At 29.1% G+C, this 10,400-nt stretch overlaps 1 long non-coding RNA gene across 1 annotated transcript; it reads right to left on the minus strand.

Annotated features, from left to right (window-relative positions):
• Positions 1-5,717: 5,717 nt before the first annotated feature.
• On the minus strand, positions 5,718-6,804 carry LOC150036753 (uncharacterized). The gene is made up of 3 exons (XR_016529353.1): positions 6,592-6,804; positions 6,438-6,488; positions 5,718-6,027 (listed from the first exon to the last, which is right to left on the minus strand). It is a non-coding gene; the product is annotated as an uncharacterized LOC150036753 (long non-coding RNA).
• Between the last annotated feature and the right edge of the window lie 3,596 nt (positions 6,805-10,400).

The raw sequence follows: 10,400 nt of genomic DNA on the forward strand, positions 1-10,400 counted from the left end.
TCTTACCTATAGGGGGATGTTATTCTCACTACCGCCCACTTAATTAATCAAATGCCTTCTCACGTCCTCCAATTTCAGAATCCGTTGGATTTTTTTAAAGAGCCATACCCAACCACTCATTTAATCTCAGATGTTCTACTTCGACTATTTGGTTGTGTTGCCTTTGTTCATTCCCATAGTCCAAACCGCACGAAATTCACCCCTCGTGCTAAAAATATGTCTTTGTTGCGTATCCTCTCTACCAACATGGGTATAAGTGTTACCACCCGTCATCTCGCAAATATTTTGTTTTCATGGATATCACCTTTCTTAATAATCAGCCGTTCTTTCCTATTAGCCATCTTCAAAGGGAGAACTCTAGTGATGAGATTAACTAGTCCATATATGTAGTTCCCTTAGAGTCATCTCCTATTCCTAAACATGTCGGCCCTGTCCTTCCTACCAACCAGGTCGGATAACATACTATAGGAAGAATCTTAGAAAGGAAACAACATCACCTGTCGCATCTCCGACTCCAGTCCATGAGTCAGAACCAGCTTAGGTACGTGTATTTCTAAAATTAATGATATTGATACTTGTGCTGAGACTAATGGTTGCAGAGAGGAAAACGGCAGAGAAGGTGCTGACAGCACCTACAAGGGAACCATAGCAGATGGAGAGACAACTGAAAATAATAATCAGGAAACAATTCCAAAAAATAAGAATGATACTAGAAATGGTGATGATATGAAGGGACCTCTGAAGGTGAAACCCCTATTGAGTAGATGATCAATCACAGTGGGAAACTTGACAGGATGGAAGATCGTGATGCATCTCTTGATCTCCCTATAGCCTTGAGAAAAGACACTCGATCATGTACAAAGTATCTTATGCACAATTACATGATGTACAGTAACCTGTCACCTGAGTTCAAGGTATTTACCATCAGTCTAGATACGGGGATGGTACCAAGTAGCAAACAGGCTGCAATGAAAACTCCTGAATGGAAGGCTGCAGTCATTGAAGAAATGAGAACACTTGAGAAAAACGGAACTTGGGATCAGGTGATTCTACCCGAAGGGCACAAGACAGTTGGATGCAAATGGGTCTTTACTATAAAGTATAAGTTTGATAGAACGATTGATCGATACAAGGCCAGGTTGGTTGCCAAAGGCTTTACTCAAACCTTTGGTGTGGATTACTCTGAGACATTCTCCCCCGTAGCTAAACTTCATACTATTCGAGTATTATTTTCAATTTCAATAAACAAGGATTGGCCTCTTCATCAACTGGATGTAAAGAATGTGTTTCTTAATGGGGAACTTGAAGAGAAAGTCTACATGAGTCCTCCCCCCGGTTTTGAGAGTCAATTCAAACACCGGGTGTGCTGATTGAGGAAGTCGCTATATGGGTTGAAACAGTCTCCAAGGGCTTGGTTTGACAGATTTATCACATTTTTCAAAGGACAAGGATATACCCAAGGGCACTCAGATCACACACTATTTACAAAGAAGTCAACTTTAGGGAAGATTGCAGTTCTCATTGTGTATGTTGATGATATTGTGCTTTCTGGTGATGATGATGATGAAATTATGAGACTTAAAGCAAAAATGGCCAAAGAACTCAAGATTAAAGACCTTGGGAAGTTGAGATATTTCCTTGAAATGGAAGTTGCTCGACCAAGAGGAAGGGATTTCAGTGTCCCACGGAAGTACACTGTTGACTTACTCGAGGAAATAGGAATGACTGGTTGTAAACCCGTTGACACCCCAGTTGAGTATAATTCAAAGCTTAGTAATACAGGTAACAGTGTCCCTGTCAACAAAGAAAGGTATCAGCGATTGGTTGGAAAATTGATCTACTTATCTCACACGAGACCTGATATATCCTATGCAGTTAGTGTTGTCAATCAGTTTATGCAGGCTCTTTATGAGGAACATATGACAGTAGTTGAGCGTATTCTACGATTTTGAAATGAACCCCTGGTAAAGGCTTGATGTTCAAGAAGTCTGATAAACGATGTGTTGAAGCTTATACTGATTCTAACTAGACATGGTATGTTGTTGATAGAAAGTCAACATCTGGGTATTACACGTTCGTTTAGGGTAATCTGGTGATTTGGAGAAGCAAAAAACAAGAAGTTGTGGCCAGAAGTAGTGTTGAGGTTGAATATCGGGCCATGAGTTTAGGGATATGTGAAGAAATCTAGTTGATGAAAGTATTGTCAGATCTTCATTAAGATAGTGAGCTTCCAATGAACTTTTTTTTATGACAATAAGGTTGTGATAAATATTGCAAATAATCCAGTTCAGCATGACAGAACCAAACATGTTGAGATTGACAAACATTTCATCAAGGAGAGACTGGACAATGGAAGTATATGCATTCCATATGTTCTTTCAAGTCAGCAAGTTGCAAATGTGCTCACAAAGAGGTTTCTTAGACAAAGCTTTGATTATTGTGTCAGCAAGTTGGGCCTTATTGATATTTATGCCCCAACTTAAAGGGAAGTGTCGAAAATAACATATTAACCTAGGGGCATTTTCGTAATTTCTTGTACCCTAGGGCTTCCCATTGTCTATTTATTTGGTATGTTCTCTTGTACTTTATGTATCAAACCAATAATAAAAAAAATAAATCTCAATCATGGTTTTTTCTCCCTCTTCTAGGGTTTTCCATGTAAATTGTGTGTTCTTTTCTCGTTTTCTTTTTTCATCAAATAACATTGATCAATGTATAGTTAGTGATTTGTTACATGATTCCATGGAAGAATAGCACCCCATTCCTCTCAACTTTTTTTTCTTTAGTAATAATTGATAGATTACTTGGTGTGTATATTGAACAATAATAATTGATAATTGTATGAATATATTGATCAATGTAACTTTTAATAGTTTAGTTAAACAATTTGTCACTTTCTTTGTTGTGAATTAGTTAATTTGTGTTTGTTGAAAGTTGAGTTGTATATACAAAAACAATTAAGTTTTTATTTTGTGCATATACAAGTAAAAGAGAAATATCATTGATTTGCACGTGTAAGCAATTTTTTTTTTTAAAAAAAAAATCAATAACAAAACCATGACGACATTGTCTACCACGAAAACAAACATTTAATGTCAGACAACCGATATTAGAGAATGTGTTATTAAAGGTGTTTAATATCAGTTGTCCTTAATATCTTCAAACTGACATTGAAGACAACCGACATTGAAGACCTTTAATAATATGATCTTCAATATTGGTTGACAATTGACATTGTACCTCTTATAATGTCAGTTTTGAACTAACAATTTAACTTAGATTTGTACTAGTGGACGTATATATACTCCATACATAGTTTTATAGAATTTACGAATGGTCAAGTATCATAATTTTTAAAAGAATATTAATATTTTAAAATAAAGAGTAAAGTTATGGTTTTTTTTAAAAAAAAAAAAAAAAAATTAGCCTTAAATTTATATAACAAATTAAGAAAATATTAAGGTTTAGATTTAAACTCAAACTAAATAAATAAATTAACTCACCCTCTCTCTTAAGTCTTATCTATAGTTTTGTATTTTAATTTTTATGATTGGAGTATAAACTATAATAATTTTTGAAATGATAAATTGATATCTTATTCACCAAGTTTTGCTATTATACATGTGATTGATTTTGTTATATATTGCCGCAAACAACACAAATAGCAACTTTTCATTTATTTTCTCAATTGTTCCACTTTTTAATTTTCATATTTATTTCAGATTTAGTAATATAATTATGAAGAGATGCTATAAATCTTGTTGTTTTCTTAAAAATTAAATGGCAAAAGTTTAATTTTATTGTCTGACATGATAAGATAAAATCTGATATTTTTGTTTTTTCGATAAACATGTAATAGAGAATCGTATACTTGTCATCTAGCTAACGGTAATATTTTTGTCAGATGATTAACTTCCATATCTACTAATATGGTATTCATGAACTCCACGACAAAATGTATTAGCTTTTAAAAAATAAAACGACAAAAGCTTAGATTTTATTATTCCGACAATGTACGACAAAGTTATACTTTTTGTTTTTTGTTGACAAATGTAGAATTGTAAGCGCGAGGAATTAGAAAAGTATTAAACTAACCATATTGTTGTCATTTAGTTAACAGTTTCTTTACCGAAAAAATAATGAAGTTTTACTATAAGTAGTTCTTTCCAAGTGAAATCATGTAACCATTATGTTCAATTGAAAAAAAAAATGTTTCCCTAAGATGGAAAATCTAAAAATTAAAGATGTTTCAATATTAGAATAACATGGAATGTTACACATATAGAAAAGACAATATGAATCACCATGAAATTTACCTAGGTAAAATTCAAGAATGACATCTATATGATAAATTTATTCAGTTGAAAATTTTATTTACTTTTAATCTTTATTGGAAAAGTTTATTGCTAATATACAAAATCAAACGACACTACCATCTATTTTGATTGCTTGAATAATTAAAAAGTGATTTCCTTTCCCAATAAAAGAAAAAAGAAGTGATTTACTTTAGAACCTACATTTTCGATTTTTTTTTTTAAGTATAATTGAGAGTAGAAAAATTTAAACCACGAATCTCATTATTTCTAACACACTTGAATATCAATAGAGCTATGCTCGGTTTGGTTATTCTGACTTTTTTCGATATAAATTATTAGAGATCATCGTTGATGATCCAATAACTATTAAATTTAAAATTAGAAATGTCAAATAGTTCCAAATTTTTATGCCCATATCTAACTATTTATTGCATTAAAAAGGCACCCTTTTAAAAATTAATCAATTTTGTTATAAACTAATTGTGGTTAAAACAAACACATTCAATAATTTGTTAAAGTATAAGTTTAGTGGATCAACTTCTAAAATTTTATCTAGTATATATGTTTCCAATCTTTGAAAGGGTGTTTAGTAATTTTCTAAAGCTTTAATTTCTTGGTTAAATATTGGTCTTGAAGTTTAAAAATATTTAATAACTTCTTAAATTTTCAATTATAGATGGTCTCCGTTTGGAACTTATTTAACATTTTTAAAAGTTCACAAACTCACTAATTACATATAACTGATTTTTGTATGTTGAAAATACATGATTGATTGCCATATGACATTATTAAACACAAAAATCTATCCGACATAAAATTTAGATATGCATCATATATTTTTAAGATTATTCACAAACCTACTAAACAAAAACTAAAAAAATTTAGGTTAAAAATTACTTTTGGTCCTTAAACTTTCATGAAAGTAAAAGTAACAAGTTAGTCGGATTTAGTTTTATTGTATTTCTAAATTTGTAAAAATTTAGTTTCTAAATTTTAATAAATACTAATATAATCTTGATTAAAAGTTAAATTTGTTTATAAATTACAACAAACAAATTATAAAGAGTAAGTGGTTATACAATCAAAATTTACAATTACATTTGATTTGATTAATTTTTCCTAAATGAATTTTAGCAAAATAAATAAATAAATAAAAGGAGAAAAATTGCGATGCAACTTGAATCATTTTTGGGGTTTACCCTCATACTATTGGTATATTCAGAAGGAAAATTAACCAAAATATAATCAAATATATATTAACAACAATTTATTTATTTATTTATTGATTATTATTATTATTATTTATTTTATCCATTTAAAACAATTGAAGGTTCAAAATCCCACCTCACACAGGTCACACCTCAGGTGAAGTATGAATTTAAAAAGAAAAAAAAAATGATGTAAGCACAACAACAAACAAGCATTATTTATTATTTAAAAACACGTGCAAAGCACGTGTGGGTACACATACAACAACTTCATTAAACATAAAAACACACAGAGTACGCACAAGTACAGACGGATCAGAAAACACAAACAAAGCAGTAACTCCCAAGTTTCGCCGGCCGGCCAGGCCAACCGGCGGCCACCAGTTATTCATGTATCATGCCGGAAGCTTCGCCGCCGCTGCCGCACCCGATGCCCCGTCTTCCTGATCACCTTTCTTCTTCGCCCCTCCAGTAGTAGTAGGAGTAGTACTCTGTGCAAAACCCTAACCACACAGAAAAAAGAAAAACCCAAAATTTTAAATCAATGCCACAATACCATACACTCACTCTTCAACTCCTTTTTTATTTTAAAAAAAAAAATCAAGAACTTATGATTTTTTTTTTTTTTTTTTTGGATATCATTGCACCCAATAGCCTATTAAATACTAGTAAAGGATTCAAAATGTTGATTACATTATGGAATTAAAAAAAAAAAAAGGTGGGTAGAAAAGGTTTTTGAGATGTCATAGATTTAAAATGAAACATCCATTATATAATAAACAAATTATATAGTAATTAGTTCTGGGGTTTGTAGTAATCAAAGTAGAAAGATGGTAATAAAAGGGTATCTTAATATTATGATTTGAAAATAGGGGGAGGGAAGGAATTATAATTAGTTGAGGTTTGATTTTACATTAGGGATTCCAAGGCGCTGTTTCTCCATGGCCTGCATGGATGCGATTGCCTGTTATACAAACAAAACAATGAGTAAAATTAAGAAGAAAGAAAACAATAATAATAATAGGAAATAAATAAAAAAAAATAGATAATGGTAATAAATGATAGACCATTTCATATTGCCTAAGAGTCCTAGGCTCAGAGGTCAAGGAAAGGGATCTTTCAAGCCTAGAAGGGGCATTGCCATTGTTGTTGATGTTGCTTCCCATTCTGGCTGGCTGGGTGAAGGGAAAATATAGAAAAATAATAATAGTAATAATAATAATAATAATAATAATAATAATAAAATATATAAAAGGGTAATTAAATAAAAAGGAAGAAATATTTGTAGATGTAGAAAAGAAATGAAGTGGGGTTGAGTATTTATAGGGGAAGAAGAGAGATGGAGAGGGTGTGATGCCAGTGAAGCAAAGAGGGACGTGGCAGCCATGAGGACACTGCAGAAAAAAGCTGCACATTTGGCACCTCTTCCTTTTTAACTCTCTAATGCAACCGTTTCTCTCTTTTTTCTTTTTTCTTTTTTAAATAAACTCCCTCTTTCTTAAACAAAAACTTTAACAATAATTTCATCAACAATATTACTGATATATAATGACATTTTTTTTTATAAAAGACTAAATCGTTAAATAATAAAAAATACGGATGCCGAATGATAGATATTCACGTTTTGTGATAACTATTTTGTTTTTTGTTTTTTGTTTTTTTGAATTAAGTCTATTTTTTTCTTATTTCTTACGATGATTTATGATCTTTTTTAAATATAATGGTTAAATTCTTAGTCGAAACCAAAGATAATTTTTTTAAATTTTTTTTTTTTTAAATCTTGACTTGGTTTTTTAAACTATTGTTAAAAGATAGATAACAAATGAAGAAATTTGGAGGTGGAAATAGTTTCTATAGGTTTAATTCTCAAAAATGAAAAAAAAAAAAATAGTTATAACCAAAGGGGATCTTAGTTTTGATGGTTTTTTTCTTTAGTAGGTTGATTAATTCTTACAAATTTGAAAACATATAGACTAAATGAGTATATGTTGAATTCAATATAATGATTGAGGGATCCATTTGACAATAATTTGAATTTTGAAAATTAAATTTATAATAATCAAATTTACTTTTTTTTAAAAAAAAAAAGCTATGTTTTGAAAATTATATGATAATATTTGTTTTTATTTTAAGAATTTGAATAAGAATTTAAATGTTTTCATTAAAGATGAAAACCGTAAAAAAATTGGAAAGTAACAAAGATATTTTCAAAAAAATTAAAATAAATCATTATCAAATACCATCTAAATTGTTGCAAATTAAAGTTATAAGAAGACTGAGTTGTTATAAACTTAATTATATAAAGACAAAATTTGTTACAAACTATAAATTCATAAACTAAAGAATAATCATTTGGTTTTTGTGTGCTTTTTTAGTTTTTTAAAATTAAGCTTAAAAATACTAACTTTCAAAATTTTTTTATTTTGTTACCTATTTCTTATATTTATTTTCAAAAACCAAGTGATAATCTGAAAACTAAAAAAATAAATAAATAAATAAATTCAAAGACATTGTTTCTTATTTTTAGAACTCGACTAAAATTAAGATCGTAACCATTTGGTTTTTTGTTTTTATTTTTTATTTTTATAATTAAGCCAATAAACACTACTTCTATCTCTAGATCTCTTTATTTGTTATCTACCTTTTATCAATAGTTTAAAAAACAAGCCAAAATTTGAAAACTAAAAAAGTAGCTTTTAAAAACTTGTTTTTGTTTTTGAAATTTGGTTAAGAATCCAACAACTCATAGTAAAAAAAAAAAGGAAACATACTTAATTTTTTTTTAAAAAAAAAACAGTTACCAAACAGAGTCTAAGTATTCCAAAATAAAATCGTTACCAAATGAAGTCCAAGTGGTTAGTTTTATGAGAGTTTAAACACGAAAAATAATATGAACATAAGTTAATAATTGGTATTATTCTTCACTTGAGTTTTCTTTTTCTTGTTTGTTAAAAAAAAGTCATATATATTTTGTTAAATGATGTATATTTCAAAGTTACATCTTAAAATGAATCGATAATAAGATGAAGTTAATGCGAGAGGTATATGTATATATATATATTATATGATGTTGATGTTGATGTAGTTGATGTGTTAATGGAGGGTGGGGTTTGATTAATCCCAGGCCAATCCATTTAATGGCTTGACTGCGTCTTTCTTCTTTGTTTGTATTTTGCAGCTTTGGAAACGGTTGGCCACTGGTCTTTAATACCCTCTTCCCCTCGTAAATATTGAAACAGAACAATCCCCCCTCTCTCTCTCTACTGCATTTTCCTTCCACCTCCAACTAAAAATCCTCTTCTCTTCTCACTTTTCCTTAGGGTTTCACCATCATAACACACATATATTACACTTTATTTTAATTCAAAAATAGTACAATCCAACCATCCATCTTTAAAATCTTTGGATCGTAACTCATTTATATCGAATGACTTACTATGTTTAGGTTATTTTAACCCATGAAATGTTTTCTAGAATTTGAAGGTAAGGTTCTTCCAACCATTTGGTTTTTTATTTTCTATTTTTATGATTTTTATTTTTTTTTTTTTGTTATTTAGATTTTGAGTTTAGTTTTTATTTGGTCTTAAATTTTGAATTTAGTTTAAATTTCAAAATGCTATAATTTTATCCTTGAGATTTGAGTTTGGTTTCAAGATTTACACTCAATTTTTTATTCTCACTTTCGATTGTTGGCATCACGATTCACTGTCTGTTAATTAATTAAAAATAAAAATTTTGTATAAATTTTAAATTTTACTTTAATAATGATGAGAAATGGTGATACTTAATTTATTATAATTATTTTAAATTAATAGTCATTAATATGAAAGATGGAAAGTGGATATTTGGTGAATAATCGAGATTACAAGTATAGATCTTGAAATCTATATACCAAATTTAAATAAAACTCAAATCTAAGAGGTAAAAATGGTAATATTTTAAATCTAAGGACGAAATTGAAATTAAACTCAAAACTTAAAAGACTAAAAGTATAGCATTTAAAAACCTATGAACCAAATGGAAACTAATTCCAAAATCTAGGGCCCAAAATGTATTTCTTTCCCTTTTGTTTCTGAAAATTAAACCTATAAATATTTCTTCTATTTTCAATTGTCTTGACTTGGCGAAATTTTGAAGATTAAATAAAAAATATATATTTTTTTTGTGTTATAGAATTGTCTGTAAATCATTATAAAAAATGGAAAGAAAATATACTTAATTTTAAAATTTTAAAAATAATAAACGAAATGATTAACAGGTAAAGTCTAAGCTAATTTGCCGATTAAAATATCTTTTTTAGGGTTTGGGATTAGGCATTTGGGAGGACGAGACTGAAACTTAAATTTAATTTTAAAAAACTGAGGGTGCGCTTGATCTATGACTACAAAAATAATTAAAAATAAGGGACTCACCAAAAGTTAATATTATTTCACGCATTAGGTGTCTTTGGAGGTGTCTTTGGAGGTGTTTATTAGCACATTGAAAGGTTGAATTTTAATCTAAAAAATGGTTGACTTGAAAATATATTTGATAATATATTTATAAACTATGAGCTACACATTAACTATTAGTTGAATATGAATGTTTTTAATGTTATAAATTTTATATAATTGTTATTTTGCAATATTATGTAATTTATAACACATTATTTTAAATATATTTTAATTTAATAAAAATAAAATTAGATTATAACATGTGTTGATGTCAAAATCTGAACGGGAAAAAGAATCTAACTTTCACGTTACGACAACAGTAAATTTATTTAGAAAGGAAAAGAATGTGACCTTCAAAGCAAAGGGAAACCTGTGTCCAGTGATTGTCACACCCATTCTAACGCTTCAAGTAAATGATTAAAAACGTGTGGAAGCTAAGGAGT

This window comes from Benincasa hispida, chromosome 4, assembly GCF_027475165.1.
Source record: "Benincasa hispida cultivar pf3 chromosome 4, pf3_genome.v1.1, whole genome shotgun sequence".
Classification (NCBI taxonomy): Eukaryota; Viridiplantae; Streptophyta; class Magnoliopsida; order Cucurbitales; family Cucurbitaceae; genus Benincasa; species Benincasa hispida.